We start from the raw sequence: 25,001 nt of genomic DNA on the forward strand, positions 1-25,001 counted from the left end.
GGAGAAGCCTTCCGATTTCCATAGGATCAGGTCAAGTGATCCCCTTGGATGGTTCCAATGCACTTTATGTCATGGCTAAGCAAGCCTGTTGGCTTTAATTTTCTGGAGTTGGGTTTCTTTAAACCTTTTCTTACATCATCTTTTTCAAGGCTTATCAGGTTAAAGTCAGAAGGCACGTCTTAGATCAGTACCCCAACAGGAAAAGGCTCTGCCAGCCTGTGACTGCACGGCTCGTCTTTTATTTCCTGTGCTGTTGTATTTCATAGGAAAGCGGAGAATGACTTGTTTTTTTTATCCTGCCATATCAAATACAATCCTGGTTTAGAGTTAGGCAAGTTTTTATAAGGAGGATAAAAGGGCTGTTTTTAATAAACAGGGGTAGAATGATAAAGATCTTTCTAGTAGCTCAGTGATGGGACAAAAATACGAAGGTCTCCAGCTATGTGAAGGATTATTGTCTGCTGCGTGATCAACAACAAGCTGTTTACTGTCTCACCCAGAAATAGAACTGGAGGAAATGGGCTTAAAATGAGGCAAATGGGTTTTGGGTTAGCTTGGGCTTGAAAGAAGTTCAGGAAACTTTCAGAACATCCCAGATTATTTGTTGGGTAATCAATCGTCTGTCCCCCACAGTTGCAGTGAGCAACTGAGGGGGCTGGACCACCCAGGGCTCTCACCTGTCTTGTGGAAGCAGGAACAATCACTAGACCAATGATGCAGCAGGGTGAAATGGCCTTTTCGAGGTTGCTCAGGTGGTTTTGTGCTGGGATAAAAATGAATGTCTACTTTCTGGAGCAATTAGTTAAGGTAACGAGCCCCTTGAAATGCTAGCAGGTCTTCTGAGGTTTTCTTTCTGCTTTTCTTCACTGGCTAATTTCTACGCATCTATCACAACTTAGCCCTTTGTAGTTGTCCTCTAGTGCCTCTGTTTTTGTGCCTCTGCTTGAGCACTGCCACAAGGCCCCATGGGAGTCACCTGAGCCCAGCCCCGGTGCATCTGGAAGCCAGAGGTTGTGGAGATCAGTTTTGAGGGGCACTCTTGAGGGGCGCTGCTGATGGCAGGTGGCAGGATATTAGCTAAGCAACTCTGAGGATCCTGGGAATTACTTAGAAAACCCAGGAAGAAGTCAATTTCCTTTCAGTCAGAGCATGAAGGTCGGCCTACAAGGGACTTAGAGTCCATTAGGAATGGCAACATAGAAAAATAACTGGGACATCCTCAAATTTCACCCATTGGTGACCACAAATAATGACTATTTCCTTTGTTATCTCAAATTCAAAGATGGTGGCCTGTAACTTTCAACCCCAGTGTCTAGCACAGGGCCTGAGGAGCTTGGTAAAAATGTGTTGCAACAAACAAGCGAAATGGTTATGAAGATGCATGAAGGGGACATCCCAGCATACACAGACTGCTGACAATATTGACCAAGTCGGAAGTGGTTCCCATTCACATAAGTGATTAATACTGCGAGGATGATGGCTGAAGACTTTATTTATAATAACTTAGATCATTACTCAATATTTATTAACTACTTACCACATTTGAGGTATTGTCCTCAGTTCTTTACCACAGACCTTAGAAGGGGGTATTCTTATTACCTCCAGTTTATAAATGAGGAAACTGAGGAACAGAGAGGTTAAATAACTGACCCAAAGTAACACAGCTTTGAACTCAAGCAGGCTGGCACTGCAACCCTCAGAGGATGGAGAAGCAAGTAAACTTCAGTGTTACACTAGAAAACAGGCTTCAGCCAACAGGAGGCCAGAAGGAAGAAGTGACAGCTGAAGCAGAGAGTAGGCAAAAATCAAGTAGGTAAAAGATGAAGATTTACTACCAATTTTAATGGCCAAAAGAAAGCTGGCCATGCCAAAAGAGGCAGCAGCATAAAGGAAGTAACTACATGGCTTCCTGCAGCAGATATTTTGAAGGTGATGAGCAACTTCTGCTAAACTAGTTCTGTCCTATCTATATTTTCAATTTTTATTAGAACCTTCAGTTATATATTCCTTTCGGTACCCAAGCTACTGTTCATTTTAAACAGAAGGGTTTATTAATTTTAAAATCACACAGAATAAGGAGTCCAGAATAAAATATAACTAAAGGATCTTCTCTGTACTTAGGGGAAAAAAATTCAATTGACCCCCATCTAGCTTAGTTTAGATGGTTGAGACATGGCCAGTGTTATAAATAATATCAAAGAATATTTCAGCCTCCAGGAATTTTTAAAAACATACTTTTTTTTTTTTTTTTTTGCCAACCCCATCCTGGTGTGTGTGTGTGTGTGTGTGTGTGTGTGTGTGTGTGTGTGTATGTGTTTTCTAAAAGCTGAAGAAGAAGAGTCTAGAGCCCATTTTAGAGTTTTGTTAAAACTCATGCTTGCCACAGTCTCATTTATTTCATATTTTGTCCATCTTCCATGATAAAAATATAATGTAATAATAATCTTCATGGCCAAGTGTATTTCTATTTAGAAGCAGGAAAGTAGAGAAGCTGTCTTCTAGAATTTCTTTTTACTGTAATTTTGGCTGTCTCTGGTCTGCCTTATCTGTCTCTCTTTTTAAAAATCTTGTCTGTATTCCTCTGGCCCAAGTTCTTATTCTTCTAATCTGCTCAAACCCAAATGACTTAAGCAATGGAAAAAAAAAAAGGCAGCAATAGTATGTATTCTTTATTTACATGGCAACCTTCTTTTCCAGATTCTAAACTTTAGGATAGGGAGTGAGAGCATTGCCTTCGAAATGTTTGTGGGCTGGATCTAGGTTCCTCGGTTGAAGGCATTTAATATGGATGGAAATACTTGGCATAACTCTCAAGGTTATAGTTTCATAAGGGCTGCTTGTTATTTTCTTTTGTTACATAATCCTATCTCATTTCTGCCCCTCTCTGAATAGGCTTTCCAGACTTGTGGACTATCAGAGATTAGGAAACACGGCTTTTGAACTCAGCACATGGTCCTGAGCACCGCAGCTTGCTCTGGGCTTCTTAAATCTCCAGCTCTATCACAGAGCAAGTAAGGCCTCTATTTCTGCAAAGGTGAAGTTAATAACATGCTTTTCATCTTGAAACATTCCGGATGGAAACTGGGTTAGGAATTCCAGGTCACTGCACCTCTTGCTCATGTTTGTAAACCTCAGGGAACACCATCAATGTCTGGTGACAAGCCAGCCTCCTTCCTTTGTATGTGTCACTGATCTCATTTCTACTTACTTCCTAACAGACTCACATTTTCACCCATCTCCATGCATACGCTCGTCAATAAAAGCATTTACGAGACACCTACTGTGTGCAGAGAGAGGACTGTGTTTCACTCTTCACTCTGCCAATTCCTTGATTAAAAGACTGGCTCAAAATGTTTTTCCAGAAAATGTTCTCTGTTTAACGCCACCCCTCTTCATCGTCTCCATGAATATGTGTCCTCTGGTGAGCACAGCTCTGGCACTTTCAGAGATAATGTCGCTCCAGGTTTTTGACCACAACCACAGGAAGGAATATATTAGATTGACACACAGCCCTGTACACACACACACACACACACACACAACTCACATCGTTAACTGAAATAAATGTTTCATGAAAACGATACTCTTATTCTGTAGGATGCACTTCAGTATTTTTAATTTTAATTCTATTTCACAAAAGAAAACTGCTCATCTTTACCTACAGAGATGATTTCATGGCCATCAGTTTGAAAAACTCTAAGGAACCCTGGGTGTTTGGGAAGCATAGGAGTTAATTAGGGATTCTAAAGGATGAACCTATAATTCAAAGAGGAGATGACTTAAGAGTGTTCACAAAGTATCATCAGAAAAGGGAAGATTGCTCCAAATAAGGTATTTGCAAACAAATGCGAAGTTTAACCGCATCCTCTGAATATCTAAGAATTCATTCATTCCTTAAAGCCAGCTTTCTTTTTTTGAGCATAGACTTCAAACATACAAAAACGGATCAGGTTTTTTTCCTCCAGGAGCTCATGATTTAATGAAGGACACAGAAAGGTGATCTAGTCATTACGGCTCAGTGTGCTGAGAACTATGACGAGACCCGCGTGGGGTGCTATGGGAGCAGCCTAAGGGACACCAATTCAAAAAGGGGTAGGCGGGCTTCCTGGAGCTGGTGACTCCTGGGAAGAGGCTGGAAGGGGAGTGACACTTTCTCTTAGACCAAGAAAGTCCTCAATATTTGTGTTCAGACGTGTAAGAACCCTCTTGCATCTCTGTAGGGCATTTTGAAGGGTCCCTTTGGCCACAGTGAAAGGCATGTGATGGTGAGTTGAACCTCTGGAGGGGAGGCAAGCAACGAAGCTTGAATTTTCTCCTGAAACATAAAGGGAATCCCTTAAAAGGTTAATCAGTTTTCTGGTTTTGAAAGATCCCCGAAGAAGCAGTGTGGAGGATGCTGGTTGAGAAGCCAGGCTAGAGCAGTGGGTCTATACTAGTGAGGAGGCTGGTGTTGAAAACCAAAGGAGAAATAGTACAGGCCCTGGTGGTGGGAATGGAGAAGAGGGGAGGCCCCTGAGAGACATTAAGGACATAGTAGCACGTCGATAACAGCAAGTCATGTCTCGGAGGACTCCCAGGTTTCACACAGGAAATGTAGGGGCAGACGAAGTTTGGGTAAAGAGTTCAATGATGGACATACTGAGTTTGAAGTACCTATGGTGATGCAATACCCATTTGGATCTGGAGCTTGGGGAGAGGTCTGGCCTGGTGTTGAATGAAGCCACAAAGCAAATATATGAAATAGGACCAGCAGAGGACTGGGGATGCAGCCCGGGGAAGGCCCCACATTCAGGGCGATTACTGATTTGCCGAAGGTTAGTCACTTGGATGGCTCTGGTTAGTGTCGGGTCAGTGCAAACAGCCCTCATCCTCACTTCCTTTCTGTCTTCTCTAAGCTGTAAATGCGGTCAGAGCACTCATGGACAGCAAGAGTAATGAAGAGCCTTTAATGTATTTATTCTACACAGTCCTTCCTTCAGGAGCCCTCTGGAGATGACACGGGTGACAGGCAGAGGGCATAGCTCCAACAATGCCTGGTCCAAGGTAAGGGTGACTTGGTACAGTCATTGGAAAAGGGTAAAAAGTCAGTTGTGGAATATTTGCTGGGTAGGGGTCCCAAATTCCTGATAGATTCCTAATATTTTCACAGATGGGAGTGTCGTACTGAGGTCTTTCAAAGCATCATCCGCTGAGTTGAAAGGGCTGTTTCTTTACTAGATTTTAAGTCCCTCCAGCTCCAAACACCGAACTGAACTGTGTGTGAGTCCCCAGGCCAGCCTTTAGTGGAGGGCCCCGGGGATGGAGTAGGGACTAGAAAAGGCAGAATTTCAACTTCTGTTTTAGGGCTTTAGGGGTCTTGAAACTCACTATTACAGACTAAGTTGTGTACCCCCAACATTCGTCTGTTGAAGTCCCAACTCCCAGTACCTCAGAATGTGACTATATTTGGAGACTGTGTCTTTAAAGAGGTAATTAAATTAAAATGAGGTCTTATGGGTGGGCCCTAATCCAGCATGACTGGTGTTTTTATAAGAAATTAGGACAAAGACACACACACACACACACACACACACACACACTCACAAAGAATACCATGTGAAGACACAAGGAGAAGGTAACCAACTACAAGCCAAAGAGAGAGGCTTCAGGAAAAATTAACCCTGCTGACACCTTGATCTTGGACTTCCAGCCTCCAGAATTGCGAGAAAATAAATTTCCGTTGTCTAGTCGACCCAGTCTGTGGAATTTTGTTATGGTGGCCTTAGCAGACTAATACACTCACCTTTCATTTGTCTGATGGGGGCTTGTATACATAAGCTTGGTGCCTACTTGAGAGGAAAAATAGAAGAGTCTAACAATGTGAGGAAAAGAAGTAGGTGTTGGAGGGAAATTAAATGTGAACAAGTGGATTTAGCATGTCTAAATTTATCTACTGTTTAGCAGATTACCAAGTACTTCACAAACCGTAACTCATTTAGTCGTCACAACTGTCTCAGCAGCACCTGGGAACTTGTTAGAAATGCCAATTCTTGGGACCTTGAAGACTTGTTGAAGAATCAGAAAAGGGGGATGGGCGGGGAGTAGGCAGCAATCTGTTTTAACAAATCTAGGAGATTCTGATTAGCTTAAGTGTCATGTATGAGAACCACTGAGACAGGGTAATGGTGCCCTGTCAAGGCCGGCAGTTGGGAGGGTGACGTGACTTTTTCATGGTTGTGAGTGATCTCCTTGACAACTGGTCCAGAGCGCGAACGACTGCAAAGTTCGCACACATTGGAAGGTTTTATCTCTAGAACCAGCGGCTGGAAACGCAGCGCGCCCGCTCAGGGTCTCTAAGGTGAGCGGCACCCCCCAGCCTCCAGGCAGCTGCGAGTTTCAGCGGGTGAGAGCCGGGAGCCGGGAGCCGGGAGCCGGGAGCCGGAGCCGGAGCCGAAGCCGCCCGGCGCGTGCGCGCGGGTGCGCGCGGAGAGGTGGGTGGTGCCGGCCCCGCGGGTCTGGCTTGCGGTCCGAGCCACTCAGAGCGCCCGGCGGCCGACACCCGGGGGCCCTACAATTAATACCAGGCTCCGTCCGCAAAGCGGAGACTCGTGCTCCCGCAGGCTGGGAAGTAGGCGCCGGGTCCGCCCGGATCAGCCTTGCAACTTGCTCTACTCCGCAGCTGTGGCAACTGAGGCCGGGCAGACTCTCCAGGGCCCCTTGGTGAGAGTCGGCTAGAGCGGGGATTGTGTCACCGCCGAGGTCCCGAGCCAGTGTGCGCCCCCGGCCCGGCACCGCGGCGTAGCTACTACCTCGATCGCCTCGGGAACTTTGTGCGCGCGGCCCGCCTGGCAGGTGAGCGAGGGCGGCTTGCTTGGCCTCGGCTCTGCAGAGGCGCGCGGAGTAGGTGAGTGGTGTCGCGAAGTTGGGGTGAGAGTGTGGATGCGGTCAGTGACAGGACGCGTAGGTTTTCTCCTCCACCTCACCCCCCTCTGGTTCTCTCCAAAGTTTCACTTAGAACCTGGGGGCGGGCGGTAGGCTAAACTGATGGCAGTGTGTTTACTCTGGAGAAAAAGCGAGTTCTACAGTCCCAAGCCAGACCTTCGGCTCGACCGAGACCCAAGAGGTCCAGGCGCTGCGCTGCACCTGGACCTCGATCCAAGCCCCCTTCTAGTCCTAGGACCCGGGGTGGGGGAGTGAGGGGAGGGGAAATGTGCCAGGCTACCGCCCTTCCCTCGGTTCCTTTAATTGAGAGAGAAGAGGGCTACTGAGATACAGGACACAAACTTTGTTTGCACACAGCACAACTGCCTTTGCAGTATTTTAAATCAGGACCTACGTAGGATTTAAAGTCATCACGGTTTCCTCGGGACACATCCTGGAGGCAGGTCTGGACCCGCTGGCCCACCAGCGGGGCGACTCACGGCGCGTGTGGTTGCCCCGGGCGCGGGGACAGCTCTGGTCCTCTTTGCCCGAGGTCTGGCCCCAGCCAGGGCATAACGTCCTAGGAGGGTCCCAGCGCTCTGACCCCTATTTGGGGAAGGGGTGACCCACGGTGGGAGGCGCGGGGATTCCTGCGCTCGGCTGGGCTGCTTGTTCCCGACCCTCGGCCCTGCTCCTCGCTGTGTCCCCAGGGTGCTCCCGCCTGGTGGCCCGGCAGAGGGCGCCAGCGCCTGATCGCTGCGCGGGCCGGCCAAGGGAGGGGACTTGTGCGAGACTCCAGGTAAGGAGCACGGTAAATCACCCGGAGACGGGGACCGATCCTCGCTCTGAGAAAGGAGGTAGGGAGTGGCGGTGGTGCTGTTGACAAGTTAGGGCTGGTGAGCTGCTGTAGGGCGGGAAGCGACGATTCTGCCCCCGCCCCGAGGTCTGGGGAAAGCTCGGGAAGGTGAGGAACGTCCCTCCGCGCGGTGGTCAAGGGGCAGGGAACACAGCGTAGGGCTAAGGCCGGCGACACTAAGACACGAGGGACCGGAGGTGGGGTCAATTTTACTCTGGCTCTGGGCGGTCCTGCCGAGGGCGGCAGGCAAGGAGGGGTCGGCCGATTCCCGGGACCCGGCGACTGGGTGCTTCTGGCGGCCCGCGGGGTCCCTGATCGGTAACAAAGGCTCTGCGCGGCCACTGCTCCCACCCACTTCCGTCCCTTGCTCGCCCGGGCGCGCGCCGCCCTGAGGTGCCTGCGGGGTCAGGATTTCCCTCTGCCAAGTTTCGGGAAGTTAGCCCACAGCCCGTTACGCGAGGAGTAGGGGCGGGGAAGAGAGCGGCCCGGGGAGGGGCACGCGTGTATTCAGAACTGCGACACCGCCTGTTTCTTTTCCGGGCTAGTGGAGAGGGCTGCGGTGGCCCCCGCGCCGCTCCTCTGGGTCCCAGGGTCGCCCCTCCCGCGGGGCCCGCCGGCTTTGAACTCCCGGCGCCCCTCGCCCAGCGGGCCAGCCGTCCACGCCTCTCCCTACAGATTCTGGACGCGTGTGGGCTCTGGGAAGGGCGGGGTGTAGTCCCCGGTGACCGCCAGCAGCCCCCGGCACCCTGAGCAGAGCTCCAGAAGGCGGTAATTGCATTACTGTGAGTTAACGGCCCGGAGGCTCCAGTCCAGGCCACAATCTGGGTCAGGTGCGGGGTTAAGCGCTTCTGGCGCAGGCAATCACAGCTCTGGTGAAGTCTGACAGTTCATCGCCATTGGAGGTTCCCCAGAAGGGGAGAGGACAGCAGGGAAATTAAGAGAGCCTCCTTGTTTTCCCGGGTAACTTTATACAAACCCCAGCACTTACACAAGTACTGTCACTGAAATGGCAGTGGCAGCCTCTCCACCCAGCGCCAGACGTTCCCCTGAGCTAGACGCAGAGGAGGAAGTGCTGCTGAAGGGAAACCCAGGGCCCTCCGCTCAGGTGTGAAACCTTATCCCTCAGTAATCAATGGATAGAATTCGCTTGTATTCTTATCTGCCGCCACTCTCTTCTGTAGTAGGGAAAGTGCAGGAACTGGTTTTTCTGAAGAGCCTAATAGAGCGAAACTTACATACACACTGGGGTAGGATTTTCACCTTTATGTTTTAAACCTCACAGCCTCCTCCATAGCGGTTCTTTGTATGTTACAGATGAGGAAACTGAGGCTTAAAGAGGTTTACAGGTCCCAGAGTCTGCCCTCCAGAGTACTGTTTGCTTATCCCAGTTTCTTTGCAAAGGCTGTTACTGAATTTTGTTTGTTTGTTTTTTTTCGTTTAATGAATTGCTGATTGAAGAATCAGGGTATAGGCTGTAACCCCAGTTTTGGTTTGATCACATTAGGCATGAAGGGTAGATTGACTTTCTGCATATTGCTCGCTTTTCTTAGAGACAACACCTCAACTACACCAATCTTAGTTCAAAGCTTAGGGTGTATGAGGACAACCATAAACCCTGAGAATTATCTGACAACTCCAAAGAGAGTCAGAAATAGCTGTCCTTTGCTTTATGTGGTTTCTCCATTGGTAGGCAGGCCTGGGGGCAGGAACGCTACAAGCATGGAGCTCTTTTATATTCCCTGAAGCAAGGAGCTGTAGTTCCTACCCTGTTTAAGCTATGTGACTTTGTCACCTGCTGAATATGTGCTTAAAATTAAGTGAAGTCTGCCTCGGAAAGTTACAATTGTAAAATTCCTTTTAGCCACCTGAGAAAGAACATCCACACACTTTTATGCATCGTTGCACTCAAATCAAGTTTATTATATGGAACATTGTTATTGTCCTGCATGTACTTAAGATGGACTGCCTTAAAGATGTTGTTTGAAAGTCTGGAATGACAGCCAGTGACTCAGAATGTCCTAGTGCAGTGCCAGTCGTGGAGACAGCGAGGCATGATGATTAAAGACAAGCCTCTGAAGTCAGAATGGCCAGCTCCAAATGCCACCTGCACCATTTATAGCTCTGTCATGTTGGGCAAGTTGCTCAGCCTCTCTGAGCTTCACTTTCCTCTTCTAAGACACGGATAACATAACACCTCCAGGTTTGAGGGTCAAAGTCAATACTCCATGTAAGGTACTTAGTAGCACAGAGCCTACCACAATGTATTATAGCTGCTCAACACATGTTAACTAATAACTATGGTGTTTAGGAACAGAATTCTTTTCCTCCCTTCCCTCAGCCAAAAAAGGTAAAATGTTGGCAGTTGTCTCGAACTCCCTGTTCTTCTTAGTTAATGCGCAATGTAGTACAGTCAGTGATTCTTCTTTCTTGTCATCAAACTGGTGGTGTGTGTGTGTGTGTGTGTGTGTGTGTCGGGGGAGGTGGTGGTTGGCCAGTGATGGAAAACTTTGTCTAGTTGCTAAGGAATTTACAAGGGACTCCTGAACTGGAGGGCTTTCCTCCGAGTTTTACCACTGTGTCATTTTGTGGCCAGCCCTCCATTCGTCTCTTTCCTTTACATTGGAAGCCAATACACTAATGGCCAAGATGACAGGAAGGACTTAAGGAAAAAAAAAACACCTCACAACCAAACAAACTGGAGAAAAGGAAGCAAGTAGTCTCTTTGCTCATTCACTAGCCATTTATAACATTAATGAAAAATACCTGCTTCTGTAAAAATTGCGCTGGACCAATCTTGGCAAGAGGGACTATTTCCTTGGAAAACAGAGTATTTCTGGAGTCTGCTTAAAGATGAGCCACCAAATTGATAGACGAAAGAGTAGCATTTGAGATAAGATTTCAAAAACATTTGCTCAAATGTGGTAAACTATGTATTATCTGAAAATTGCTAAACTAACTTTTGGAAGATGATACAAAGACACACAGTTATGTTCAGTTAAGCTGAAGAACTAGTGAACAACCAGTATAGATATTTGACATGTACAAAAAGTTTTTTCATGTAGCAAATACAAGTGGAGAAATAGTTTCTTATATATCAAGCTGTTTTTGAAACACCTCTTCCACTGCTACTTTGTCGTTCTTGATTTTGTTTTTTGCATTTATCTTTTAAATAATAAAGGGCTAAAGCACTGGAAACCTTATAATGTCCTTGAACACCACCCAATTGTGAAAGTTGTCACCAAGAAGTACATATGTAGCACTGGAATACAGGGAGAGATTGCTGTTTAAAGGCTTATATAGGTTTTACCTTTGGATATGAAATGCAGCTTTCTCCCTGCACTGAAAAATGAGCTGCGTGTGTAGCCAAGTGACAGCATGCATGCAAAGGGTTAGGAGCCAGGTTCCTGCTTTTGTGCATCTCTCGCCATTTGTAGCCACTTGTTGCACTCCCGACTGAGAAGAAAGAAGCAGCTGCAGGGCATGCGCCAGACCTGTGCTGGGCTGTCGCTTCCATTGTAGGGAAGACTAACAGACAGCCTTATTTTGGATCACATAGCAGCTTGTTCAAAAGCATCTTGCATTCCCCAGCTGTTCCACAACTTCTTCGCATATGGGAGAGAATTTGCCAGCTGCTGGGGCAACTGTACTTACATTTGCTGCTTTTGTGCAGTAACCAAGGAAGGTAAAAATCTAGACACCTTTGTTAAACTGTAGCCATTGTGAATAGTCTTATTTGTTTCTGTTATGTCAATGTTATTCCAGATACAGTCTGCCAGGGGAGAGGGTTTAATAGGAAATGTCAGAATTAACATTTTTTTTTTCTGAGTACATTTTTTGAGGATAACCAGGGTGTATAGTTTTTCCATACTTAAAACCTAGACAGCTTTTGTATTTCATTCCCTAACAAAGGAATGTGTCTAATATTGAAATTAAGTGTTTTTTTAAAAATTGCCATATGAATCGGTTTAATTATATACATTTTTCTATTGCATGAGATATATAAAAGTTACAATGTGTGTGTCCAGACTGTGCTTTTTTGTTTTCAGAAGATTAGGTTATTTTGCATTTGTGAGAGCTGGGAGGTACTTTGCCCACACCCCCTTATATTATCTGTGAGAAAGTGTAAGTTTCCAAGTTTTCACTTACCCAAGGTGATTTGGCTCTCCATTTAATTCAGCAAATCTCCTGTTGAGTGTTTACAGTGTGGCAGGCCTGAAGACCCTATAATGATGAGTAAGGGCTTTGGCCCAGATGGACTCACATTTTAGAAACAACAGACATAAATGAATACCATATGAGGGCTATCCAAGAGGCAGCATCTTTTGTGAAAGTACCTCTTCAGGCACCTTTTTTTTTCTTTGTAATCATGTTGGTGTTGTAATCATGTCAGCTCAAATAAAGCCAGAGTACCAAGTTGACATGCCAATAAAAATCGAGGAGAGTCTGGGTACAGGAAGGTACAAGAGGCACTATATGGTTTATTGAATTTGAGTACAGGTACTAATAAGAGAAGGCCTTGTGTTTTTATGGAGACCCTGTCTCTACCTCAGCCTCCCTGTTCCCCAACTCCTGCCCAGCACTTGAACACATTTTGCCCTCCTACTTAGTGTGAGTGGAGATATATAAATGCCCTCTAGAAGTTACAGCATAAATCACAACCCTTTATTGGGATTCAGTCAGCATCAATCCCTTTGTTCTAGAAGAGGTTGTAAAATAAACCATAATCACTTGGACATGTCTAAAATCCTTTGACTCTGAATCTCAGCGAATTCTTAGGGACTCTTGTACTGGAAACTGCTGTTGCTTCGGATCCCCTAGCTACTTACTACTCACAGTTGCTGAGTTAGGCCCATAATTTTAAACTCTTTAATCCCTTCTGGGCTCCATTTATACATTCATGCATCTTCTACTTCATTCCTTTTGCACAGTAATATTACATTTTCACAGTGTTTCAGTTTTCAGTTGGTTATACTGATATTTTTGTTTGAGACTCTCAAGAACTCGGTTGGGCTCTCAGGGCTGATGGCTCGGGTGCTCTGTTTTGCAGAAGAGGAAACTGAGGCTGGGCAATTGAGAGCCTTCCCTGGGCTAGGATTAGAATGAAAATCTCCTGACTCCAAATTCAACAATCTCACAGGCTGAGTCTTGGAAGGATCAATTTACACAAAGCTTGAGGGTGAATCACCTCCTTCCTGAGGCTCCGTTGTTTGTGCCCAACTACAGTGGTCCTCACTGGGTTCCTTCCTTGTGAGAACTCTCTTCCTTATTACACTTCTCTGCACAGTTTACTTGTTCACTGATCAGGTTATGTTTTTAAGTCTCGGCTCTCATGTGCAGCTGTCAGCTTTCTAACACATGGATCCCTCCTTCCTGTCACCCCCACACACAAATAGAGGCCCAACAATGGCTACGGGACCCGTTATCCTTCCTCAACCAGCCCAGCTCCTTTCAGAAGATGACCTCACGTTTATTGCATCAAAGTGTTTATTCCTGATTAGTGGTTTGGAGTGCTACCCAAGTCTTGATGGATGTCAGGCATAGATGGATGGTCAGAGTTAGCCAATCTTGACTCTCCCACAAGGGGGACTGTTGGACATGAGCCAGCATCCTTTGGTAATGGTGACCGTGTTGTCCCTTTAGCATCGTGCTCCTGAGAGGTTAGAAAGAGCAGCCATCTACCTGTAGGAGGAAGAAGGTGATGAACTTTGGGGATGCAGCACGGAGGGCCCTCCTGTTCTCAGGGCTTCTCTAGAGTTTCTCGTGCACCCACTGCCCTGTTATCCACACACACACTAAAAGCCCGCCCTCCTGCCCCCTAACTTGGGCAGCTTTCTCCTCATTCTAGGACCCTTTGTTTTCTGTCTGACACACTGCCCCTCCTGCTCTTGGTCTGTTGCTGCTCGCCCAGCTACCTCCTGGCAGTCCTCGGTTTCAAATGTCTTACAGACACTTTGCCTCAGATGCCCTTATCTCCATCTGTCATTGGTGTTTAATTGCTTTCCCCACTGCTCACTCTTTGACACGCAGTAGGTTTTCCCCCTTGCTGTCCTTTCTGATTACTTCTGTCAGCTTTTTCTCTGGCTGATCAGGCTGCCCCATTTGGGCTCCTCCTCTGTACACACTGACTCTTTTTGTCTATACTTTCCCTTTCCCTGGGTTTCCAGCAGATGTCCTTGTTTCTATCCAGGGCTGCCCTGCCCTTTTTTCTCTCTTCCTTCCTCCTCCTCGCACCCCCTGCCCCCCCCCCCCCCCCCCCCCCCCCCGTCCCGGGCACTATTTTAACCCTCTTAATTCTTTTATAGAGATGTAATTGGCATAGAACATTGTTAGTTTCAGGCATACAACATGATTTTCTCTTTGTATATGTTGCTAAATGATCACCACAATAAGTCTAGTTAACATCCATCACCATACACAGTTACAAAATCTTTTTTCTTGTGATAAGAATATTTAAGATTTATTCTCTTAGCAACTTTCACATATACAATCCTTCCTCCCCTTTTTTGACAGCGCTTCTTAGGACATAGATTCTTTCTTTCTTATTTGTTCTTCTCAACAATTTGCAGTCACTTTTTCTGCCTTGGTCCCGAGCCAGTCCTGTTTGGCTGTCACCTGCATTGGGTACAATAATGACACTAATACTTTATCACAGATTTTATTTAGAGGAAACTTTGCTTTTAAAAAAATGGTTCTTTGAAATTGAAGCTTGGAAACACCAGTTTTGAAACTGGTTGGGTCAGGGCATTTGAAGGGCCTGAACTTTGGGGAAAAGGATTTGGAATTTACTTTGGCTCTCCTTTCATGTGGCAGTACCCGGAAAGTAACTGAAACATGAGTTTGTTTTTGGATAACCTTCCCATTGCAAATGGAAATTGTACATACACAGAGCAGAATTAATGTTTGCTTCCTTATTTATTTATTTTTTTTAAGTTGTATTTCTGAAAGATCTTGGAAAGCAGATTGTGCTTTGTGGCCAGGCTGGCTTATGGATAGTTCATGAACGGTTGGTTGTATTAACTTTTTGCTGGGGCCTTTGTTCCAGGGGCTCATCCGGGCTATTTCCTAGCAGGGATCTTATGTCCATGAAGATCTATTGGAGGGCAGGTCTGATGAGATCATTGATTTAGGAATCTTTATTTTTCTTTCCAAAGCTATGACCATGAAGGAATGGAGGGGTCAGGAATGGAGCAGGGTTGGCTGTTAGCCAGAGCTGCAGGGATGGCATCCATGGCTGGTAAGGCCGTGTTTGCCATGAGCTCCCATGCCCTCCCACCTGGTACTTCATCACTGCATGGAAATTGCTCTTTTTCTGAATGATTTTTTTTTGGTGCTGACTACTTAATTTACTTAATTTCATCTACTTAAACTACTTAAACTACTTAATTTCATTGTGGTCTCCTTTTTTATTTTTTATTTTAAGTTCTGAAAAAAGTGAAAGGATGCTTACCTGTGCCAAAACGGAGTGTAGTTCTTGAATGTCCCAGAACGCCCAACTGAGCAAAGAGCCCAGTTGTCTTGCGCTAGTAGATATGGGAGTCTATATAGAGCTCTGGGATAGGAGCTCATGTTAATATAGACTGTAATTACTCCAAACCAAGGAATCTTTGTTTCAGCGACGTTCTTTAATTTGTTTCTGCAGGATCTTGATGTGGTCATCACGTTCAGTTAACCTAGTCCAATTGTCCATCTATAACAACGTTTGGAGATAGGTTTTTTTAAGTTGAAATTATATAGAAACAAGACGAGACAGTAATCACACAGACTGTTCATTCACTCATTTGTTCAGCAAACATTTTTTTTAACTACATGGTGTGCACCTGCGTTTGTGTGCTTGCTTAGTTTTGAGAATATAGAGTTAATCCTGTCACACGGAGCTTACAACTGGGAGACATTTGTAACCGCAGAAGCGTAGGAGGGTATGACACCCTCCTACGTGTCGCGATGGAAGCACGTTCCGAGACTCATGGAGACACGGGAAGTGATGGTGGGGCGGGTGCTGCTGCTGAGAGCAGCATCGGGGATTGACTGTAACGTTCACCAGGCCCCGTGTTGAGGGCTTGGCGTGCTGTGCCTCTTTTAATCGGCACAATCTTAGAAGCAGAAGCCTTGATAGGTTAAGTACCTCAAATGAGGTAAAGTAATCAGTTGTAGAGTCTCGTTTGAGTTCAGATCCGAAGTCATGAACCTTATCCGGTCAATGAGAGGATGAATCAGCATCTTCCTATGTTTACCTTTCCTGCTCTGTCCATCTCCATCGCTGTATGTAATGAAGGAAGAAGGAAGCTGGTGAGCCATTTTGTGTACAGTGGGGATCTAGATTGTGTCCACTGTCATATAAAGGACATACAGTTGACCCTTGAACAATGCAGGCTTGGGGTGCTGTGTAGTCAAATCCACGTATAACTTTTCACTCCCTAGTTGTTCTTCTGTATCCACAAGGGATTGGTTCCAAGACCCCCTCAGGAACCAAAATCCTTGGATGCTTAAGTCCCTTATATAAAATGGCATAGAACAATACATACACTCTGCCCTCCACATACCCAGATTCCCAACCATGAATTGAAAATACTGTTTTTCCAACCGCAGTTTGTTGAATCCGTGAACGTGAAACCCGGGGATACAAAGGGCCGACTATATATTTATTGACAAAATTCATGTATGAGTGGACTCATGCAGTTCAAACCCATTTTGTTCAGGGTCAACTATACCGTGGGGGTCTAGTCTAAATAGTGACTCTGAGTCTGTAATTACACATTTTCTCATAGGATTCTTTATAGTCAGTGTTTTGCCAACCATGTTTCTAAAGAGACTTATCTTTTCCCTCTGCCAAGCTTTGCAGAAACTGGCTGCCAGGCTCATTGTCACCCAGGAGGGACTGTACCCCACAGCTCTCTGTCGCTTTTCTCGTGACTGCACATCGTAGCCAACAGCCTCTGGTTCTGCCTTGCTGTTCTCAGCTGTGTTTGAGTGAGGAAGGTGGTTTTACTTCAGGCCTGCTGAAGGAAAAAGTAACTTCATCATCAAGCAGAAGCAGATCCATGTGCATTATACAGGCTCTAAGTCTCGTCTTCACATCCAGCACAGTGTAGGCGACCTTCTCTTATCTCCCCGTTTCTGCCTTTTAAGGATTGCAAGTCTGTATTTCTGATAAAACCCAGGTGTGATTGTAAGAATACCGGCCAGGCAGGTAGGAGGAAACCTACCACCTTTGAAAGAAAGGAGAGGCTTGAAAGTGAAGCACAATCTTACCTTCTTCCCGAGGGAGCCAGTGAGGATAAACGGGTGGCCTTCAGGATGAATCACTCGGGGGCTCAGGAAGAAACTTTGTGAAGCAGGTGCTATGTTAGGGCTGTGTCTATATGTCCTGTTAGAGGTACCTCTTGATAGTGGTGCAAGTAGAAAGACCTGTATCCCTGTGTGCCATAATGAGGACATTTTATGGTGGAAAATTTGGAAGTAAATATATATATATATATATATATATATATATATATATATATATATATATATATATATATATTAAAGACTGCATTTTTTTAGTCCATTGAATTTCAAGTCCAAAAGGCGAAGAACCTACATTCCTGGAAAATTTGATAGGCCAGGGGCTCAAGTTTAGAGAGAGCTTACTTCAAGTAATTTTAGACCATTTCCATCCTATTTCTAAAAATGAATTTGGTATAAGATTTTTAAGTAGGATATATATTATATATATATTTATATTATGTATATATAAATATATATATAATATATATACATATAATTTTGACCTCAGAATTGCCCAATTATCTGTTGAAAAACAATCATTATATACTTTTGACATTGAGTTTCCAGGAAAAAGAGAAACATTACATGCTTGACAACAAAATTATATGGCAGAAAAATGTTTTGGTTGATTATTTATGTAAACCCAACATCTGTGTGTTTTAAAAAAGACTTCCTCATCACTTTTTCAAAAAACTAAAAGCTTTCATTGAGTGGTAGTTTTTCCTATACTTGGTTCTCACAGTGTTGGAAGAAAACACAAGTTAGTTACAGCAGGCAGTGAAAGCACTTTATTTTTTTCCATGAACAAATTAGTTCCATCTCTAATGCCTAGGCTTCTTCAAAAAAAAACAAAACAAAAAAAAACTTTGAAGAAACTGCAAACTTGTAGAAAACTCACTTTCCTTTTGAGCACAGATACTGCTTCTAGGTTCAAATAGTAATATCCTCCATCTGGTTGTAGAACTAGTAACATTTATAAACTCACTCATGTTTCGTTTGCCCCACAACCATGGAACCATGGTTTCCACTATACATTTTCTTCGCCAGCACTTCCCATTTCCGCTAGAAGTTGGCTTTAAAAAGTTAAATGCTGTGTTTGCATAATCATTACCCAAAACTTTTTCTTCTCCAAGCTTTTTATCCTCTCTGGTTGCCAAATTCACATGGATTGCTGATAGTTACCCCAGAATGGCTTTTCTGTTTCATCTTATGTTTTCCAAATAGCTTTTCCATTGTTTTTGATTCTAGGGACAACTGGGGAGAGTTAATAAGCTGTGAAAGAATTGCCTCTATTGTATTTAGGCTCACCAAATTAGCTGTCATCACCAAGTGTAGTAAATATGAAATTGCCTGCAGATTGAATATCTTTTTTGGTTTCAGGATAGATAGGAGAGTGGCGACAATTTAAAAGATGAAAAGATTTCATAGTGTGAGAGAATTTTTCTCTTTCAAGATGCTTTTCCTGTTATTATCATTATCATTACCTGAAGTTTCATTCATAGTTGGATAGGACAAACAGCTCTTTCTAAGAGTAATGCCTTCCTAGCAGTGAATACTGGAAGTTTCAGTTAAAGTACTATGAAAATGACTCATCATGAAGAATCATCATTTAAATTTAAGAGATGCTTATTCAAGTTTGTAAACATTTTTTGAACACATTTATTTGCAGGGCACTCTGCTCGGCATTTTTCACATTTGTAATGTCATTTAATCACAACAACTACCACGTGAAGTCAGTAGTATTAATATTATTCTCATCTCATAGATAAGCAGTTTTGCGGTTTATGGAGGTAAAATAACTGGGCAAAATCATGTATGTATATCTAGTGGGTGATAGGATTGAGGTTCAAATCTAGATCTTCCAATTCTAAGGTCACTTTCACTTTCCAGTGCACTAAACTGATAAATAAATGGCATTGCTATCACAGTGAAGGTCACATGTGTAATAGGGAATTCCAGAAGTGCAGCTTGATGCTAATGCAATAGAATTTTAAGAACAAAACTATCAAATTGGGTTGGAGTTTTCAGTGACCTTAAGTCCACATGGACTTGGAGGATAGGATTTAAGTATTTAACTGCTTTTTTGCTAAAGACATTGATTATCCCAGATCTGTGTCCAATTCAGTGAAAACACAGTTTTGTTTACTCTAATGTGTGTATCCTCCAAAGTCCACCACCACTGTTTTCTTCCTTTTCTTTCTTTCCTTCCTTCCTTCCTTCCTTCCTTCCTTCCTTCCTTCCTTCCTTCCTTCCTTCCTTCCTTCCTTCCTTCCTTCCTTCCTTTCTTTTAAACAGCTTTATTGAGGTATAATGTTGCCATTGTTTTCTTGACTTTCTACCAGGGTTTTTAGGGAAATTTTGGGCCAGTGTTTAGCCACATTTCTTAACTTCTAGGCCATTCTGATATAGCCTTGGATAAGTTACTGAGACTTTCTCTTGTTACTACACTTCTTTAATACTTTCAGAGAAATCTTTTCAGTAGTAATTTGGGAAAATTTTGAATTTTACAAACTCATGGTTGCTTACACAATACTGAGTGCACAAATCTAAAAAGGAGAAAAATAGTGGCTTGATATTGAACAGATTCCCCCTCTTGATTTTCTATTTTAATAAGAGGAACCAAGACCGTAATCATTCAAAATACCTTATATTTAAGTAAATAATACCTTATATCTAAGTATTTTTTGTGATTTCACATGCATCTCATTTAAATTCTTTGTGCATTTTATAGGATTAACAGGGCTTGTTTCATCTTTCTTTTATAGATGAGGAAATTAAGGCTTACAAGGCTCCAAAAAATTTTTTTTCTGTGCAAGATCATAAAGGAAACAGGTAGCAAGGTCTGGCCTGTAAAGCATGTCTTCTGACCCCTAGCCTGTTTTCCCCACTCTTGATTTGACCGTGTCAGTAAAAGTGATAGAGATTTTCCAATGGGGATTTTTAAAAAACTTAAAATAGTTACAGTTATTTATGATATATCACAATTTAAAGCATTGTAAAACTCTCCAATTTCTTTCCTTCTGTTAATCCATTATGATGTATAAGGCAACAGTTATTAGAAGAATATAAATTACTACCATAAGTGAAGTAAAGCTCTTCATTGAGGGTTAGAAGGAAAGAATTGGCTGAGTTGAATGGTGTCTCAGGATTTTCAGTGATCAAACTGGAGATACCAACATACTTTGTTGTTGAAGTTATTGACTTCCCCATCCTTACTGGGGTTATTCAAACAGATGTGCTGGAAAGCTAATCTCTGCACCAGAAGTGTTCACACTGACTCAATGCTGGTAGCAAAGGAACTCATGCCTATTGAGCATGCATTCTATGTTAGGCTATATGCAAGGCGTGTCTACACATTATCTGAAAATAGTTCTTAGCATAGTCCCACAGATGAGTACCTTAAATATCAAGGAGTATAAACCTAAATGGTGGGGCTGGTGTTATTCCCAGGTCTATAAAATGAATAAGTGCAGAGTCTTTCAACCCTACCATTTCTAAATTCTGTGATTTTATTTTTTATAATTAACTTTCCTGAAAATACCTTTTCCTCTAATTCCTTGTTAGCCTGGAAGCCAGTTGTGATGGTACCAGTAAGAAGCGAAAAAAAATTGCCAGAAGGTGATCTGAATATAAAATGTCTACCATTATAAGTAATATAGAGCAGTGCTTCTCAGTCTTTACTGTGCATCATAATGCACCTGAGGATCTTGTGCAAAATTTTATATATTTACTGATCTTTCTGTCTACTTGTTCTACTTGTATTTAATATATCGAGACAGCAGTATTGGAATATGTGAATATCCTTGTGAATTGTCTTTCTCCTTGCAGTTCTATCAGTTTTTGCTTCCTGTATTTGGTAGCTTGGTTGTTAAGATGAATAGATGTTTAAGACTGTTCTGTCCTTTTGATGAATTGGACACTTTGTTCTTTGCTCTAAAATCTCCTTTGTCTCATATTAGTAAAGTTACTTCAGCTTTCTTTGGATTTGTGTTAGTATGGTATATCTTTTTCCATAATTGCTTTTGTGTCTTTATGTTAATGTGCATTTCTTGTACACAGTGTATAGTTGGATCTTGCTTTTATTTTTCCAATAACCTTTGTCTTTTAATCAGAGGTATTTAGAACATTCACATTTAATGTAATTATTAATATGGTTAGCTTGAAGTCTACCATCCAGCTGTTTATTTTCTATTTATCCTGTGCTTTATTTTGCTTGTCTGTTTTCTGCCTTCTTTTGTGTGATTTGAGTATGTTTTATGATTTCACTCTCTCTCATTTGATTAGTTATTTATTTTGTTTTATAAATTGTATTGGGGAACAGTGTGTTTCTCCAGGGCCCATCAGCTCCTAGTCATTGTCCTTCAATCTAGTTGTGGAGGGCGCAGCTCAGCTCCAAGTCCAGTTGCCAATTTCAATCTTTAGTTGCAGGGGACACAGCCCCCCATCCTGTGTGGGAATTGAACCAGCAACCTTGTTGTTGAGAGCTTGTGCTCTAACCAACTGAGCCATCTGGCCTCCCCTCCAGCATCTCAGCAGCAGCTCGTTGTCTTCAATCTAGTTGTGGAGGGCGCAGCTCACTGGCCTGTGTGGGAATTAAACCGGCAACCGTGTTGTTCAGAGCTCGTGCTCTAACCAACTGAGCCATCCGGCTGCCGCTCCTTTGGTTAGTTATTAACTACATATCTTTGTTTACATATTTTAGTGGTTGCTTTAGGGTTTACAGTATACCTCTTTAACTAATCACAGTCTACCCTTAGGTGATGTTATACCACTTTATATGTAATATAAGAACCTTGTAATAGTATACTTCCACTTTGGCCTTTGTATTATTTTGTCATACATTTTACTTTATATATATATGTAATTAAGTCCACATGGATTTTTATTATTTTTGTTTTAGAAGTCACTTCTTTTTTAAAGAGTAAATCATATATTTACTTAGGTGATTACATTTGTGTTCTCTTCATTCCTTTGTGTATATCCGTATTTCTGCCTGATATCGTTTTCCTTCCGCTTAAAAGGACTTTGTTAAACGTTGTTTTATTTTGCAAGACTGCTGATGATGTGTTCTTTCTACTTTTATATATCTGACAAAGTTATTATTTGTCTTTATTTCTGAAAGATATTTTTACTGGGTATAGAATCGTAGGCTGACAATTTTTTTCTTTCAGTTCTTTAAAGATGTTGCTTCACTGTCTTTTCACTTGCATTGCTTTTTACATAAAATCTGCCATCCTTTGTTCCTCTGTGATGTATCCTTTAACTCTGACTGCTTCTAAGATTTTTTTTATCACTGGTTTTGAGGAATTTGATAATATTGGTGTATTTTTCTTTCTGTTTCTTGTGTTTGGGGTTAGTTGAGCTCCTTGTTTCTTTGGATTTATATTTTTATTATCTATGGAATATTTTTAGCCATTTTTTTCAAATATTATTTTCTGCCATCCCCTGCCCCCACAAAGGCTCCAATTATATTATTAGGACCCTTGAGCTGTCTCCACAGCTCATACAGGCTCTGCTCGTTTTTTAAAAACTGTTTTCTTTGGTTTTTCATTTTGGATGTTTCTATATCTGTGTCTTCAAGTCCCCTAACCTTTGCTGCTGTGATGTCTTCTCTGCCATTAATCCTATCAAGTGTATTTTTCATCTCATACATTGTAGGTTTCATTTCTAGAAATTTAATTTGTATTTTTATATATTCACATTACTGTTAAAATGTTGACTATTCATCCTTGTCTACTAATTCTAATATCTGTCTTAATTCCAGGTCAGTTTCAGTTGATTGACGTTCCTCCTCATTATGGGTTGTATTTTCCTGTTTCTTTGCATTGGATGCCAGACATTATGAGTTATTTTCTTGGGTGCTGGATATTTTTGTATTACTATAAATATCCTTGAGTACCTAATGCGCCTGAATTATGAGGTTTTCCAGTCTGTCTGGGGGTAACAGATACTATTGTTTGTCCTGAGCACCAGTGAGTGTTACCTCTAATCCTTTCTGGTATTTTTTTTAATCCCCAGCCACTTGTAATTTGCTCACAAACTTGCATGATCAGGATTCACCTGAATACTCAAGGGTGGCTCTTTGCAGATATTTAGAGTTCTCTCTCTGTTCAGCTCTCTACTCTATCCCCCAAATACTAGCTGCGTTGGTCTCCCCAGACTTCCAGCTCTGTATCCTCAACTGAGGGAGTCTGCTGGGCTCTTCCAGGATTCTCCCCGCTGTGTTTTGGCCAGGAAATCTTTTAAGGCAATAAGCTGGGACAATCATCAGATTATCCCATTTGCTTCCCGATGTCCTGTCTCCTGGAAAGTATTGTTTCATGTATTTTGTTTAGTTTCTTTTCTTTATCTTAAAAAATGTCTCAGACAAAAGGATAAATCTCTTTCCTATTACTTCATCTTAGTAAAACATGGAATTTGTACTACAATTCAGATTCTATTCTATAGATTTTAGCTGGAGCCTAAGAGTCTGCATTTCTAAGAAACTTTTACATGATGTTGGTGCTTCTGGAAAAAGATTACTCTGAGTAGTCTGACTCTCTAAATATTCAATGGAAATATAATGTGAGCCACATATGTAATTTAAATTTTCTAGTAGTCAAATTAAAAAATTTAAACAGAAATATTAATAATTTCAATAATATATTTTCTTTAACCCAGCCTACCCAAAATGTTATCATTTCAATATGTAATCAATATAAAAATGTTAATGAGACTTTTTTTCTTTTTATTGTATGTCTTGATATTTGGTGTATATGGTAGAATTATAGCAGTTCTAAATTCATTTCATTTTTATCTGAAATACTGGTCCATATTTAGTTTTCATAAAATTCATACAGACATACCTCATTTATTGTGCTTCACTTCTTTGTGCTCCATAGATGTTGTGTTCTTTTACAAATCAAAGGCAAGACCCTCTGCCAGCAAAAATATTACTATTCCCTTATATTGTGATACTCACTTGATTGTGGTGGTCTGGAACTGAACCTACAATATCTCTGAGGTGTGCCTGAAGTTGAAAAAGTAGATCTGTGTAACCAAGTTTGAAACATACTTACATTTTCAAATAACTGAATTGTCAGAAAATAATATTTCTTAATATTTGCATCCAAATTGACAAAACTAGCTCATCTTTTATAGAATTGATTTGACTTTTTGAAACAAAAGCATTTCATTGTTAAAGCAAAGTCTGCTCAAGTTATGTAAATTTTCTAACTCATTCCAATTAAGAATTATTACACAAACATCAAAAGGGTATTGTAAAAATTGAAAATTAACTCTAAATTTATCAATCTTAATTGAGGTTCTTTAAATTTTTCTTGTACATTTTAAGGGCAATTTATATTATATAATGATTTTGATTTCAATTAAATCTTCTGCATATTGATTCAAGTTAGAAAAATGTATAAAACAATTATTTTTTACTTGTCATATAAAAGTATAAATTTTGATATAAATTCTCATATTTGTCTAGGTAGGTTACAAATAAGCATTTTCTTTCCTTGGAACTTCAAATTTAGCTTGTTTAAATGATGTGATATCTGATGAGAAACATAAATCACACTGCTATTTTTTCCTTTTGTCTTTATTATTTGGCAAGTGTTGTTTTTGTTTAAAGAAAATCTTGAATTAGAGTTAACTCTACAGTGAATCTTTGTAAAACTCTTCCATTTACTCAGGCAAAGATCATTGGCAAAGAACATGTGATCATTGAATTCATTGTCTTAAATTTCTTTTAGTAATTCTATAAACTGGAGGTAATTCATAGCATTTATATGTATATACTGAACAATTTTAACAGTTTTGATGACAGTTTTCATAGACTGTGCTTTAGAAAACTAACTACAAATTAGTATCACATAGTAGAATGAAGCAGTAAGAGAAATACCAGTTTCTTGTTTTAAAAGTCTAGTTAAGTCTAGATTTTTGACCCAATATAGCTGGAACACTGTCTGTCATGATAGAAGTTTTTATCTTCATA

General features: G+C 42.1%; 1 protein-coding gene across 3 annotated transcripts in view; it reads left to right on the top strand.

Moving 5' to 3' along the window:
• The first annotated feature begins 6,495 nt into the window (after nucleotides 1-6,495).
• The window catches only part of SVIL (supervillin), a 222,548-nt gene continuing 204,042 nt past the window's right edge, over nucleotides 6,496-25,001 (top strand). Inside the window, exon 1 of one of the 3 annotated variants that reach the window (XM_033105614.1) lies at nucleotides 6,496-6,883. The gene's annotated coding sequence lies outside the window, so the exon portion shown is untranslated. Of the gene's footprint in view, nucleotides 6,884-7,654; nucleotides 7,700-25,001 lie in introns of those variants that run through there. The other 2 variants (XM_033105615.1, XM_033105616.1) reach the window with 2 other exon arrangements.

Source organism: Rhinolophus ferrumequinum, chromosome 5, assembly GCF_004115265.2.
Source record: "Rhinolophus ferrumequinum isolate MPI-CBG mRhiFer1 chromosome 5, mRhiFer1_v1.p, whole genome shotgun sequence".
NCBI classification, from domain to species: domain Eukaryota; kingdom Metazoa; phylum Chordata; class Mammalia; order Chiroptera; family Rhinolophidae; genus Rhinolophus; species Rhinolophus ferrumequinum.